Below are 14,195 nucleotides of genomic sequence, written 5' to 3' on the forward strand. Positions count from 1 at the left end.
TGTATCACATTCTTCACTTTCTCGGCTCCTTGAAATAACATGAATGAAAACCTATATTTACTTAATTATATGTCTATTACATGCCCAGACAGACACGCAGAAATATACATCTACACCTTGCAAAGTTAGAAGTAAAATGCTCCTCTAGTCCCCCTTAAAGCAATTTTTTTTTTCTCTGCTATCAGAACTGGTAAGGGCAAAAAGGCAGAAAAGTGGAGTGGGGGTGGGGGAGGGGGTTGACAGTATCAAACCCAAGTTTTTTGTTCACCCTTAGCTCATGAAATGAAAGGAACAACTAATTCAAGAAATTGTACAGACAGAATAAAAAGCCAGATCGAGTTAAAATACAGGAGGCAAATGCTTTCTTGTACAAGCCCTCCTGGATGGCATTGAGGGCAGGAGAAACAGACTCCTGGAGGGAGGTGGCACTGGCTCTGACTGCCAGCTCCCTCACCCCTAGAACATGCAGAACAGTGCTGCAAAAAGTTTCACATCCTCAGCAGGGCTGGCAAGGTAACATAATGGTCAATTCTCCCTTATCTTCATTGCCAACCCTAAACACCAACACACTCTTCACCCTCTCAGAGTAACACTTGCACAACTAACTCTTCACAATGCTCTCTGGTCAAAGAGGGCTCTAATTCAGCATCTTGCACCATGGCAACCCAGCTCCTCTCACTTACTTACATGCAGAACCCTAAAACCCCTTCTTATACTTTAGCAGCCTCACTCCCACACATCTCTTCCTTCAGCTCTCCCATGCACACACTCCTCAACTACTAGTCTTACCCTCATTCACTCTGTTCTCTCACAGGACAAATTGGCACACATTGCCCCGCCACAGACAGGCCACCATAGGGGGCTTCCCCAATTGTAAGTACCTCACCCTCTTCGAGGAGAAGGCCACAGAGCTCATGGGGAGGAACTCAATTTTTGTTGTGGGAGGTGATGAGGTCGGTGGCATCTTGCCAAAGCCAGATTAGTGACTGACCACCTACATGGTTGCCTGTGAAACACCACAAAGACACAACCTTCCACCCTCTTCTCCATCTCCTTAAACGCCCATTCTTGGCTTCTGCCCTCTTTTTCTGCCGATCCATCACAGCAATGGAGAGTGCAGGGGAAGGAAGATGATGATGATGGTGAAGAGGACTAAGCCACCCAGGAGTTGCAGCTGCATGACACTGGCATCTCTCAGGACAGCAGGTGCCAGGCCTCTAGACATCCCCTCCTCAAAGCACTACACAAGTGGAACATAGGAGGGTGACACCAAGCTGCCTGCCAGGAGCAAGCTGAAATGAGAAGAGGGCCATCTCAGTCCCATGCACCTACTCTGCAGCAAAAGCAGCCAATCACCTCCCACAGTCCTGGCCCTCAGGTGGCACCAAGAAGAAGCATGAGAATAGGTTAAAGAAACCACATGCAGGCACCCCGGGGAAGCACAGTGTTAAGAAAGAGTAGGGTGATTGTGTACATTGCAATTCACTGTAACAAAATAGAATGTGCATTGACATGGCTCTTTGGTATTGATGGAGGTTAAGAGTAATGCAGGAAAGGGAGCACTTATGTGGTGCTGACGCCTTCACTCAGGTGATGTTGATTGATATGCTCATGTAGCGGCAACGAGGCTGATGCGTGGTAGGATGGGTAATGGTTTGAGGGAATGTCCCTTTATTTCAAAGCAGGAAAGAAGGAGGTAAGTCTGTGGTATCAAAGGTAAAATTTGTTTCATAAAAGAGAAGACTTCAGTGCTGACATGTGCTGCGATGCCTCTTCCAGAACATTTTTAAAAATCATTCTTCGGTATGTGGCCATTGCTGGCGAGGCCGGCATTTATTGCCCATCTCTAATTGCCCTTAGGGATGGGCAATAAGGGACGGGCAATAAATGCCGGTGGTGGTGAGCCGCTTTCTTGAACCACTGCAGTCCGTGTGGTGAAGGTTCTCCCATAGTGCTGTTAGGTAGGGAGTTCCAGGATTTTGACTCAGCAACAATGAAGGAACAGTGATATCGAATCATAGAAATTTAATGCACAGAAGGAGGCCATTCAGCCCATCATGTCTGTGCCGACCGAAAAAGAGCCATCCAGCCTAATCCCACTTTCCAGCTCTTGGTCCGTAGCCTTGTAGGTTACAGCACCTCAAGTGCATATTCAAGTACCCTTTGAATGCGATGAGGGTTTCTGCCTCTACCACCCTTTCAGGCAGTGAGTTCCAGACCCCACCACCCTCTGGGAGAAAAAAATTCTCCTCAACTTCCCTCTAATCCTTCCACCAATTACTTTAAATCTGTGTCCCCTGGTCATTGACCCCTCTGCTAAGGGAAACAGGTCCTCCCTATCCACTCTATCTAGTCCTATCATAATTTTATACACCTCAATTAAATCACCCCTCAGCCTCCTTTGTTCCAAAGAAAACAACCCCAGCCTATCCAATCTTTCCTCATAGCTAAAATTCTTCACTCCTGACAACATTCTCGTAAATCTCCTCTGTACCCTCTCTAGTACAATCACATCTTTCCTGTAATGTGGTGACCAGAACTGTACGCAGTACTCAAGCTGTGGCCTAACCAGTGTTTTATACAGTTCCAGCATTGCCTCCCTGCTCTTATATTCTATGCCTCAGCTAATAAAGGAAAGTATCCTGTCAGACCATTACCCATCCTACCACATGAAAACGCATCAGCCCTCGTTGCTGCTACACGAGCACGTCAATCAACATCACCTGAGTGAAGACGTCAGCACCACATAACTACCTTATCTACCTGTCCTGCTACCTTCAGGGATCTGTGGACATGCACTCCAAGGTCCCTCACTTCCTCTACACCTCTCAGTATCCTCCCATTTGTTGTGTACTCACTTGCCTTGTTGCCCTCCCCAAATGCATTACCTCACACTTCTCTGGATTGAATTCCATTTGCCACTTTTCTACCCACCTGACCAGTCCATTGATATCTTCCTGCAGTCTACAGCTTTCCTCCTCACTATCAACCACACGGCCAATTTTTGTATCATCTGCAAACTTCTTAATCATGCCCCCTACATTTAAGTCTAAATCATTGATATATATCACAAAAAGAAAGGGACCTAGTACTGAGCCCTGTGGAACCCCACTGGAAACAGGCTTCCTGTCACAAAACATCCAATTTTGGATCCAACTTGCCACTTTCCCTCGGATTCCATGGGCTTTTACTTTTCTGACCGGTCTGTCATGTGGGACCTTGTCAAAAGCCTTGCTAAAATCTATATTGACTACATCAAATTCGCTACCTTCATCAACCCTCCTTGTTACCTCCTCAAAAAATTCAATCAAGTTAGTCAGACACGACCTTCCCTTAACAAATCCATGCTGACTGTCCTTGATTAATCCGTGCCTTTCTAAATGACGATTAATACTGTCCCTCAGAATTGTTTCCAATAATTTGCCCACCACCGAGGTTAGATTGACTGGCCTGTAATTATTCGGTCTATCTCTTTCTCCCTTCTTAAATAATGGTACAACATTAGCAGTCCTCCAGTCCTCCGGCACCACGTCTGTAGCCAGAGAGGCTTGGAAAATGATGGTCAGAGCCTCCGCTATTTCCTCCCTTGTTTCTCCAAACAGCCTGGGACACATTTCATCCGGGCCAGGCGATTTACCTACTTTCAAAGATACTAAACCCCTTAATACTTAATATATATCTACGTCAGGATGGTGTGTGACTTTGGGGGGAACTTTGAGCTAATGCTGTTCCCGTTATCTGATGCCCTTGTCCTTCTAAGTGGTGGAGATCTCAGGTTTGGGAGGTGCTGCCAAAGAAGCCTTGGCGACTTGCTGCAGCGCATCCTGTGGCTAGTACTTACTGCAGCCAAAGTACGTCGGTGCTGGAGGGAGTGGATATTTAAACTAGTGGATGAGATGCCTCTCACTTGGACGCATGCAAGTGAGGCCAGTGGCGACTTTGCAGACGGATCACGGGAAGGCTCAAAAAACATTAGGAAACTCGGAGGAAGCGTTTTGTAGGCGGAAATCGTGAGGAAATTGTTTCCACCCGAACTTCCTTGCTAAAAAGATTTCCTGGACGGTAAGTAGACCAAAAACCACGAGGAAATTCACCCGCTGGGTGTCAGTATGCTATTTGACTGTGGCATTAGCCTAACTCAGTATTGTTCTCACCCACTGCTCACACATATACTTTCTAAAGGGGGTCATTGGAATCTTTGCTAATTTTGCCTTGCAAGCCAAGGGATTCTGAGCTAAGTTGTACTGCTTGACATCCACTGGCTACCCTGGCTGGGATTTGAACAGACTAGGGATTAAAACAGGGAGCACCCTGATATACCATTGCATTTACTCACAGGCAATTTTCTCCCCCTGTTTATTGAATCAGAAATGTGATAACTTCATTAAACAGTCAAAAGTATAATTCCATACTCCTTTGTTTGAAAACCAATGCATCTTTATGGAGCGCTGGTGGAAATCACTATCACTCTGAGTCTCCCAGTAGCTCAGTTGATTAAGTCAATGAGTAGCTGAGCCGTACAGGCCAGGAAGGTCACAGGCCTGTTGATCCCAGTTTTGTATTGATTTTGGCTGCAGCGGTCCTACAATTGATCTCAGTGGCCCTGGGTTTGAGAGAGGAAAATCAGCAAAGCCTGTTCCTTATTGCTATCCAGTCAGTGACATTTAATGGAAGTGCACGTGTGTGAGGATATGATCGGGCTTGGCTGTCCTGCTCCCTGCATTTGATCCTCACTGTCTAGGATCATATATGAAGAATGGCCACTTGAGTGAGGTACAGTAGGGGAATAGAGATTCCTGCAGAAACATATCCCAGCAACAAGTCAATGCCTTCAGGAGAGAGAGGAGGGAGGAAAATTGGCAGAAGAAAAAGAAAGGAAAAAAAATCCAGCACCCTGCCACACCCAATTCCACTGTGGTTGATCTTGGAAGAAGATCTGTCTATGCTCAACCTACTCAAGTCTATAGATCTTTGTTAATTATAACATGCAACCTTTTAAGTGATATTTTACAAGAGTCACGCACAAGCACATAGTTTTGCTGTAACAACACTTTCTTGGCACGATTAAAAACTTATTATACATGAAATGATCAAATGCACAGAAACACAACTCCATCGCCTCACTTCAGAAGTTTTTAAGAAATTCGTTCTCGGACATACACTGTGCTCTGACTTAACTTTAAGAAGTAACTCAATTCAGAATCTCAACTGTTACTATACAACTTACCTTTTAAAATATGACCAGTGAGGAATTAACGTCATTACTGTTTACCATGGAATAATATGTCGGATGGAATGTGCTGGACGGCAGGGATCCTATTCCTCATTGCTACCCAGTGACCCTTGTTAGAAAGTGCCCTTATGTTGATGTCAGGTGAAGGCAGGATCAGGCTTGCCTACGAGGCCTGTTGACATTCTTTATCCTGGATCAGACAGAAACAATGGCCATTTGGGCCAGGTACCAGGAGGTAACACCGGCCACAGGCTTTAAAACAGAAAGGGAAAAAATTGGTAATAAGAATAGATGACATTTTTAATGTTTCGCACCTATAGCAGTTGCACTCCTTATCTGTCCAATACTCAGATACATTCTTTCTCTCAGAAGACACTTTTGTGATACGCAGACAAGCTCAGTTTTTTCTCATTTTATCAGCATATAATAACATCCAGGAAAGGTGACCCAGTAGTGTGCTAAAAGCAATGATTGGAATCAGCATACCCCACTGCATAATAACCCATCACTAGCACAAGTGGGAGTCAATATGTTTCATTGCATTTGCACAAGTTTCTGTATAAGGTCAAAGCCACTTTTGTTAAATGCTTGTATGAGTTCCCTTAAAGTTTTACTGTTGATTTCTGTCAACTAAGCCTTCATGCAAGGACTGGTCTCAACCTTGTCAACATTCAAACTGTTCCAGAACTGTGTAAGATACTTGCTGGATGTATCATAAAATATCCTGGAATGTACCTGAGAAAGCATGCAAATTTTGCTCCATATGGCGAAATACAAAGAACAATAAAATTAATATAAATAGTATGCATGTGATGTTATAAAAAGAAGGGAAAGTACCAAAGTGTTTCTGTATGACAAGTTTTGAAAAGTCTGAATATATTTCTAGGTACCAACATACATTGTGCTACTACACTGAACACAATGTTCCACAGATGCTTAAATGGCCCAACATTGGTGCAGTCCGAGAGTATTTTTGTCTAACTTTGTGAAGTTTCGCAGCTCTTGACTGATAACAAGTTGTCCCAGGAATAACTGGACTTAAATGTCTAGTATATGTAGTATAATCTCCATGGTGTAACTGTAGCAGGGTTGTGATGCCATGAAGGTACATTTTGCTTGGGTTTTCCAAAAGAGTTCTTTTCAGACCATTTCCAAAATGTGGCTTAGCAGAGGTTTAGCATGACAGACAGAGGAGCTAAAGTAGATTTCCTGAATTATTTGCAGTCTTTCCATTGACGTAACTACTTGAGAGGTAGCATTCAAGATGCTGACTTGTCATATTACAAAATAGTTTTTTTGATTAGCCTTCATCCATTCTTTGACACTGAAACAGTACCGAAACATTACTGTTAGAAATAGTTAACAAATATGATAAAAGGCAAAACAATTTTAAATGTGAAGTCTGAAATTAGAAATGATAGCACGAATGAACTTGTCAAGTCTGCATTTCTGGAACAGGAAACTTTTCAAATATAATATTTCCTTTACTGGTTAGTTTGAGAATTGATTGCTCTACTAAATCTGTTGAGTTTTGGAAAATATCAAGTGATAGCCCAAATCTATTTCAATCAGAGTTAATCACTAGTTAGTTCATGACCAGATATCCAACATTGCTATCTAATTAATTATTGTTTAAAGCACTAATTTTGACTGCTACAATCTATCTAGTTTTACTTAAACTCTCTCCTCCCATTTTTTCCTTTATTTCCTTTGTCTCCTGGAAGTACTGACTCATGCAGGAGTAAGGATACTGGCAGCCTTGTCTAGTGAGGATATATGTAAGGAACCTTACAACACCAGGTTATAGTCCAACTGTTTTATTTAAAAATCACAAGCTTTCGGAGGCTTTCTCCTTCGTCAGGTGAGTGTGGGATTCACCTGACGAAGGAGAAAGCCTCCGAAAGCTTGTGATTTTCAAATAAAACAGTTGGACTATAACCTGGTGTTGTAAGATTCCTTGCATTTGTCAACCCCAGTCCATCACCGGCATCTCCACATCATAGTGAGGATATGACAAGGACCGATATCTATCCCGATATCTATCCGAGTTAACATAAAGGTGACACTGCTTGGGAGACATTTTTGGCCCCGAGAAAGTACCGGAATCAGAACTTGGTAAAAAGTGTTCAGTTCGACATCTGGCTTTAATTACATGGCACTGGTTTAGCCTCAATTAAAATGTTGTCCTTGAGTTCTGTAAGTCACATTTCAGGGCTCTTCAGCCATTTCCGACTGGAGTGTTTGCTTGTCACCAAATAGAGCCATGATTAAATTAAATGTGAGAGAATGCTCAAAAATCTCCACTTTCTGGTTAGTTTCTGCTGACAAAATGTTTTTTCTGGCTGCTTGCAAAAGATATTCATTGTCTCTGTATCTTCTGTGATGTAAAAGATTTGAACAGGTGAAACTTTGCTTTACTACGTTCAGCCAATAGTGATTGAAATTAGAGTAATTTTTCAGGAGTTAAAGGAACTCCTTTCAGCCACAGGAAAAGGAGCTGCAGCAAATAAATCCTCTCAATAAGTCTGTTAATGTGTTAAAGAATCAAAATCATCAGGAGAATTTAATTCTGGTGTCAGTAAGACTAAAATTAAATATGATATTATCGAAACATTGATCACTGTTTGCGCACCATCCAACATTGCAATTTAATAAAAATAAATTTCCTCCAAGATTCTTCTCTTATCCTTCCTCTCCTGATTGTGGTGACTCGTGCTGGGATACAATCCCTTTAACTCACCTAATCTTGTTGTGAGCCTGGGCAGTATCAATAGACAGTGGTGATTATCACTTCATTGCCCTAAACACCTGCCATCTAAAGCCATCATAGCATGCATGGTCAGTCCCAGGGAGATAGATTGCAAACCCTTTGAAATGTATGGAGCTGTGGTTCTTTTTAAGAGTGATATATTTCAAAATCAGTCAGATTTTAAACAAAAATGAATGATAAACACCAGTGGCACTTAGTAGGTTTGCCAACATTAATTCTTGTTAACAATTTTACAACACCAAGTTATAGTCCAGCAATTTTATTTTAAATTCACAAGCTTTCGGAGGCTTCCTCCTTCCTCAGGTGAACGAAACGAAATGAAATCCACCTGAGGAAGGAGGAAGCCTCTGAAAGCTTGTGAATTTAAAATAAAATTGCTGGACTATAACTTGGTGTTGTAAAATTGTTAACAATTGTAGACCCCAGTCCATCACCGGCATCTCCACATCATGGCCAACATTAATTCTAACAGAAGTCATTGGATAGTGATCAGGAGTTGATGCCCTCATTTTGCTAATGGCAGGGTGATAATAGTGCAGTGGAAGTGGAGTTGAATTCTTAGAATCTGAACTGATGGCCTATCATTTATAATTACAATTAGAACTTGCATATCACAGAGTGAAACATGGAGCTCACTTAACGTAAAACCTCACAAGATCAACCCCACTTAAGATCATAAAAGTTTAGTTTACAAAACCTTTTCCATTCATTGCTTTCTAAAGAGGATTCCATCTGAGCATAATTTGTTAGCATTTTGCAAAGAGATAACTTTTAAGAGTTACAGTAAATGCCCCATATCCTAGCCGTGTCTCACTGGTAGCACTCTCACCTTTCAGTCCAAAGGTCATGGGTTCAAGTCCCACTCCAGAGATTTGAGCATGTAATCCAGGCTCACACTCCAGTGTAGTACTGAGGAAGTGCAGCAATGTAGGAGGTACCATCTTTCAGATAAGACATTAAACCAAGGTACCGTCTGCCCCCTCAGGTGGACGTAAAAGATCCCGTGACACTATTCGAAGAAGAGCAGGGGAGTTCTCCCCGGGTGTCCTGGCCAATATTTATCCCTCAACCAACATCACTAAAATAGATTACCTGGTCATTATCCCAGTGTTGTTTGTGGGATCTTGCTGTGCCCAAATTGGCTGCTGCGTTTCCTACTTTACAACAGTGACTACACTTCAAAAAGTACTTCATTGGCTGTAAAGTGTTTTGGGACGCCCGAGGTCATGGAAGGCGCTATTTTAATGTGAATTCTTTCTTTCTTTCTATATCATGGTCAATTCAACACGGTCAAATCTGGTTTCAGATAACATTTTGCTTTGGGCATATAAAAGCTGACCTTTAGATTTCAATCACATATCACAACTCAGTATTTGTAGTATTGCTTCTAAGTTCTTCTTGGGGTGGCTTTCATCATGGACTTTAGTTTGATTGTGTACTAATGAACTTAAAGATCTCTCATTATCACGTTTCACCTTAGATAAGTTGTACATTAATCGCACTGCATTCCTCAGTTCCCCCAATTCACTTTTATTATTACCAATATAATTATAATTATAGATTCAAAAGTGCAAGTGTAGCGAGGGGATTAACAAATCAACACCTGCTCTGGCATAACGCATATCAGTTACTCAAAGCAATCCTAGTGTTTTTCAGTATATTGATTGTGCATTTAATGGGGGTAATTTTGACTTTGTGCGATAGTGTAAAGCGGGTGACAGTGAATCAGCAGCCCGTTTTACATATCTCACAATTTGTATTTCCATGGAAGTAAAAATCGGAAGAGATTATAACGGGCTGCCGATTCACTATCACCCATTTTACATTATCGCACAAAGTCAAAATTACCCCCAGTGTTTGAAGCTTTCATTATACTTCGTATTCTGTAAGAAAAATAAATTGCTGATGCAGCTGTACAAAGAACAATGCGCATGTGGAAACATTTCTGTCATACAGTTGCTGAGATTGTACAATGACATTGGGATACCTTAACAGCAGTCTTCCTTGCTTTTCTTTTTGGAGATACACAAATCCCAAACAATAATGGAAGCGACAACAGAAATGTTCCATGCTACATGTACATGGTATAGGAAGGGTCTGCCATTAGCAAAATGAGAGCACCCCAGTATCAGTCATTGGGAGTAAAATTCAACTTTGGCAGGGGCACAAAACGGGTCAATGGAGAGGAAAATGATATGGAGTGGACAACGGGCGGCCAATTTCCTACCGCACATTTTGTGTTCCCATTGAATTTTACCCCCATTGCCTTCAAAACAGGAGGAGAAAACTGGAGCAAAATGAACAGGCAGATTAAACAGATTTTTTTTTCAAAATTAGTATTGCATCTAGTGTTAGACAAAACTGATCAGAAAGAAAACTACAAACCCTTATCAAAGAACTTGGGCCTCAAAGGGGCTAGCTTCCTAGTGCAAGTACTATTGGTGCAGTCTGGGATAGATTAGCTGATACCAAATTGGACACAATTTTTAGACATCATAAAATAGTGCAAATGGTAATGCTGACACTTAAAAAAATTGGGTCTGTTTACTGCCACCTGTTTGCTTATTTTAAAGCAGCAAATACATTTCAAATGCTTCACTATGCTTTAGTCATAATACATCTCACTCGGGTTAAACTGAGTACAATCATGCACATATTTACACCATGGTAAACGACTCCTAGTCATAGCATCACTCTCTGCACTGGAATCTCCTTCATGACCTCTGAACTTTGCTCAGCAGGTGAGAAAGACAGAGAGCCTGAGAGATGCCTCCTCTCTATTGCAATACTCAAGTCCTGTTCCTTACAAATCGACAGCAATACAATGCTTGTAAGACAGATGTGCAACAGCAGGGATGCTGAGGCTGAACTTTGCCAGGATAAGACCATATGTTGAGAACTGACTGTGTGTCCATTGTTGGTCATTATAAGGAAACTTAGGTTCCCATTCAAAGTAGACACACCGTGTACAATAGACACCTGCAGCGAGGCAAACTGAGCTCCACGTTTGTACTCATTCCCATAGCTTACAGTCTTAGGACATTTACAATTAGCACCAAACACTCAACCTAGCTACTGCTTCTTTGCTTGCCATATTTTATTTGAAAGAAAGAAAGAACTTGCATTTTTATGGAGCCTTTCACAACCTCAGGATGTCCCAAAGTGCTTTACAGCCAATAAAGTATTTTTGAAGTGTAGGCACTGTTGTAATGTAGGAAAAGCAGCAGCCAATTTGCGAACAGCAAGGTCCCACAAACGGCAATGTGATAATGACGAGATAATCTGATTTTAGTGATGTTTGAGGGATAAATATTGGCTGGGACACCAGGGCGAACTCCCCAGCTCTTCTTCGAAATAGTGCCATGGGAGCTTTTACACCCATCTGAGAGGGCAGGCAGGGTTTAACATCTCATCCGAAAGACGGCACCTCCGACAGTGCAGCAATCTCTCAGTACTGCACTGGAGTGTCAGCCTGGATTATGTGCTCAAGTCTCTGGAGTGGGACTTGAACCCACGACCTTCTGACTCAGAGGCGACAGAAAAAACATCTGCATGATCCCCTCTCCACCGCCAGGATGACTCAGTGTATAAATGCATCACCCGGTATGAACCATACAGACCAGATCTCCAGTCTGTTCTGAGTTATTTAATCTGAACTGGGATGATGATATGAAATGCTACAATTGCCCTCAGCACCTCTGAGCTGTGGAATTGAAAAATGATTACACTCCAGGTCACTTTCCATTGACTCCTGGTGGAAGGTGTTCATGTATGGGCATGAGGTGAAGATGTGATCAGACTCAGCTCTGATACTTCTGAGGGATCAGACGGGCACCATTGCATCGTCAGGTGTAGAATACAAATCCTTTCCAGGGCTGATCAGCCCTTGAACACAGCCAGGGAAATAGACTCAGCACACTTCACTACACCAACGGATGTATACTCCAACATTAGACCAGCAAGGAGCATGTAGCCCTCGCAAGCCGTTGCTGTGACTTAAGTCATGTACAACAACAACTTATACTTATATTGTGCCTTTAATTTGATGAAATGTCCCAAAGCCCTTCACAGGGTGAGAGGGGATTGATTGCCAAGCAGAAATAGAGATAACAGGCAGTGGAAGTAATCAAAGGCTAGGTTGAAAAGGTTTTGAGGAAACTTTCAAAGGTGAGGAGAGATGGAGAAAGGTGGGGGGTGGGATTAAGGAAGAGAGTTTCAGAATGCTGGACCGTGATAGACGAAGGACCAGAATGCTCAGTGCTCCAGACTCAGGAGAGTGGGGGGTGTGAGTTGGGACGTAAGGCTGCAGAGGGATTTGTAAATGAAAAAGAAAGAAATTGCATTTATATAGTTCCTTTCATGACCTTAATACTTCGCAAAGTGCTTCTCAGCCAATAAAGTACTTTTGAAGTATAATCACTGTAGAAATGTAGGAAAATGTGAGGTTATGCACTTTGGCAGGAAAAATCAGAGAGCAAGTTATTTTCTTAATGGCGAGAGACTGGAAAGTACTGCAGTACAAAGGGATCTGGGGGTCCTAGTGCAAGAAAATCAAAAAGTTGGTATGCAGGTGCAGCAGGTGATCAAGAAGGCCAACGGAATGTTGGCTTTTATTGCTAGGGGGATAGAATATAAAAACAGGGAGGTATTGCTGCAGTTATATAAGGTATTGGTGAGACCGCACCTGGAATACTGCATACAGTTTTGGTCTCCATACTTAAGAAAAGACATACTTGCTCTCGAGGCAGTACAAAGAAGGTTCACTCGGTTAATCCCGGGGATGAGGGGGCGGACATATGAGGAGAGGTTGAGTAGATTGGGACTCTACTCATTGGAGTTCAGAAGAATGAGAGGCGATCTTATTGAAACATATAAGATTGTGAAGGGTCTTGATCGGGTGGATGCAGTAAGGATGTTCCCAAAGATGGTGAAACTAGAACTAGGGGGCATAATCTTAGAATAAGGGGCTGCTCTTTCAAAACTGAGATGAGGAGAAACTTCTTCACTCAGAGGGTGGTAGGTCTGTGGAATTTGCTGCCCCAGGAAGCTGTGGAAGCTACATCATTAGATAAATTTAAAACAGAAATAGACAGTTTCCTAGAAGTAAAGGGAATTAGGGGTTATGGGGAGCGGGCAGGAAATTGGACATGAAGCTGAGTTCGGATCGGTCAATGCCCTGTGGGTGGCGGAGAGGGCCCAGGGGCTGTGTGGCCGGGTCCTGCTCCGACTTCTTGTGTTCTTTAGATTTGTGGTTGGGATCAGATCAGCCATGATCTTATTGAATGGCGGAGCAGGCTCGAGGGGCCGATTGGCCTACTCCTGCTCCAATTTCTTATGTTCTTATGTTCTTATGTTAAAATGCAGCAGCCAATTTGTGCACAGCAAGATCCCATAAATAGCAATGAGATAAATGATATGTTTTTAGTGATATTGGTAAAGGGATAAATATTGGGCTGAACACCAGGAATACTTCTTCAGTACTACACTGAAGTGTTAGCCCAGATTCGATATCAAGGGGTAAATTTTAACTGAGAGCCAGGAAGGGAGTGGGGGGGGAGGAAAGATTTTTGGGTGCAAAACCCGGAAGGTGAGTGGGCGATCATGACCTTAATGAGGCCCATCAATTTCACTTCCGGGTTTCGCGCCCAGGCTGGCTGGCTGTTGGCCAGGAAGGCCTGCTGTAGCAGGCTGCAGCCAGGGATCAGAGGAAGGGAGGGATCATAGGCCGGAGAGACTCTCGGGGGGGGGTTCAGGGAGAAGATCGAGGGCGGGGGGGCTGATGAAGAGATCGGAGGTCATTGGAGGTTGGGTAAAGTGCTGGAGGTAGGTGGGGTTCACCATGGGGTGGGGGGAGGAAATCCACCAACGGTGGGGGAGGCATCATTGGTGCGGGGGTCGGGGGGGGTGGGGTGTGACCGATCATGGCCAGATGAGCTTGTTGGTCCTGGATGAAGCACTCCTGCTCCTTTTGGCTCACAAGCAGTGCAATAAAGGAACTCACCTCATGGATCCAGCCCTTCCCACCTGCTTTCACCTGACATGACTGGGAAGCAATGGGAAACCCCAACAGGTAAGGTTAAATTCATTTTATTATTCCAATAGACAAAATATTAAGTACCTCAAGTATAGTAATGAGGTACATTGCCCTTTTAAGTATCGGCCCAATGGATTTAAGTGGGGGCGGGACTTCCT

The sequence above is a fragment of the Heptranchias perlo genome, chromosome 22, assembly GCF_035084215.1.
Source record: "Heptranchias perlo isolate sHepPer1 chromosome 22, sHepPer1.hap1, whole genome shotgun sequence".
NCBI lineage: Eukaryota > Metazoa > Chordata > Chondrichthyes > Hexanchiformes > Hexanchidae > Heptranchias > Heptranchias perlo.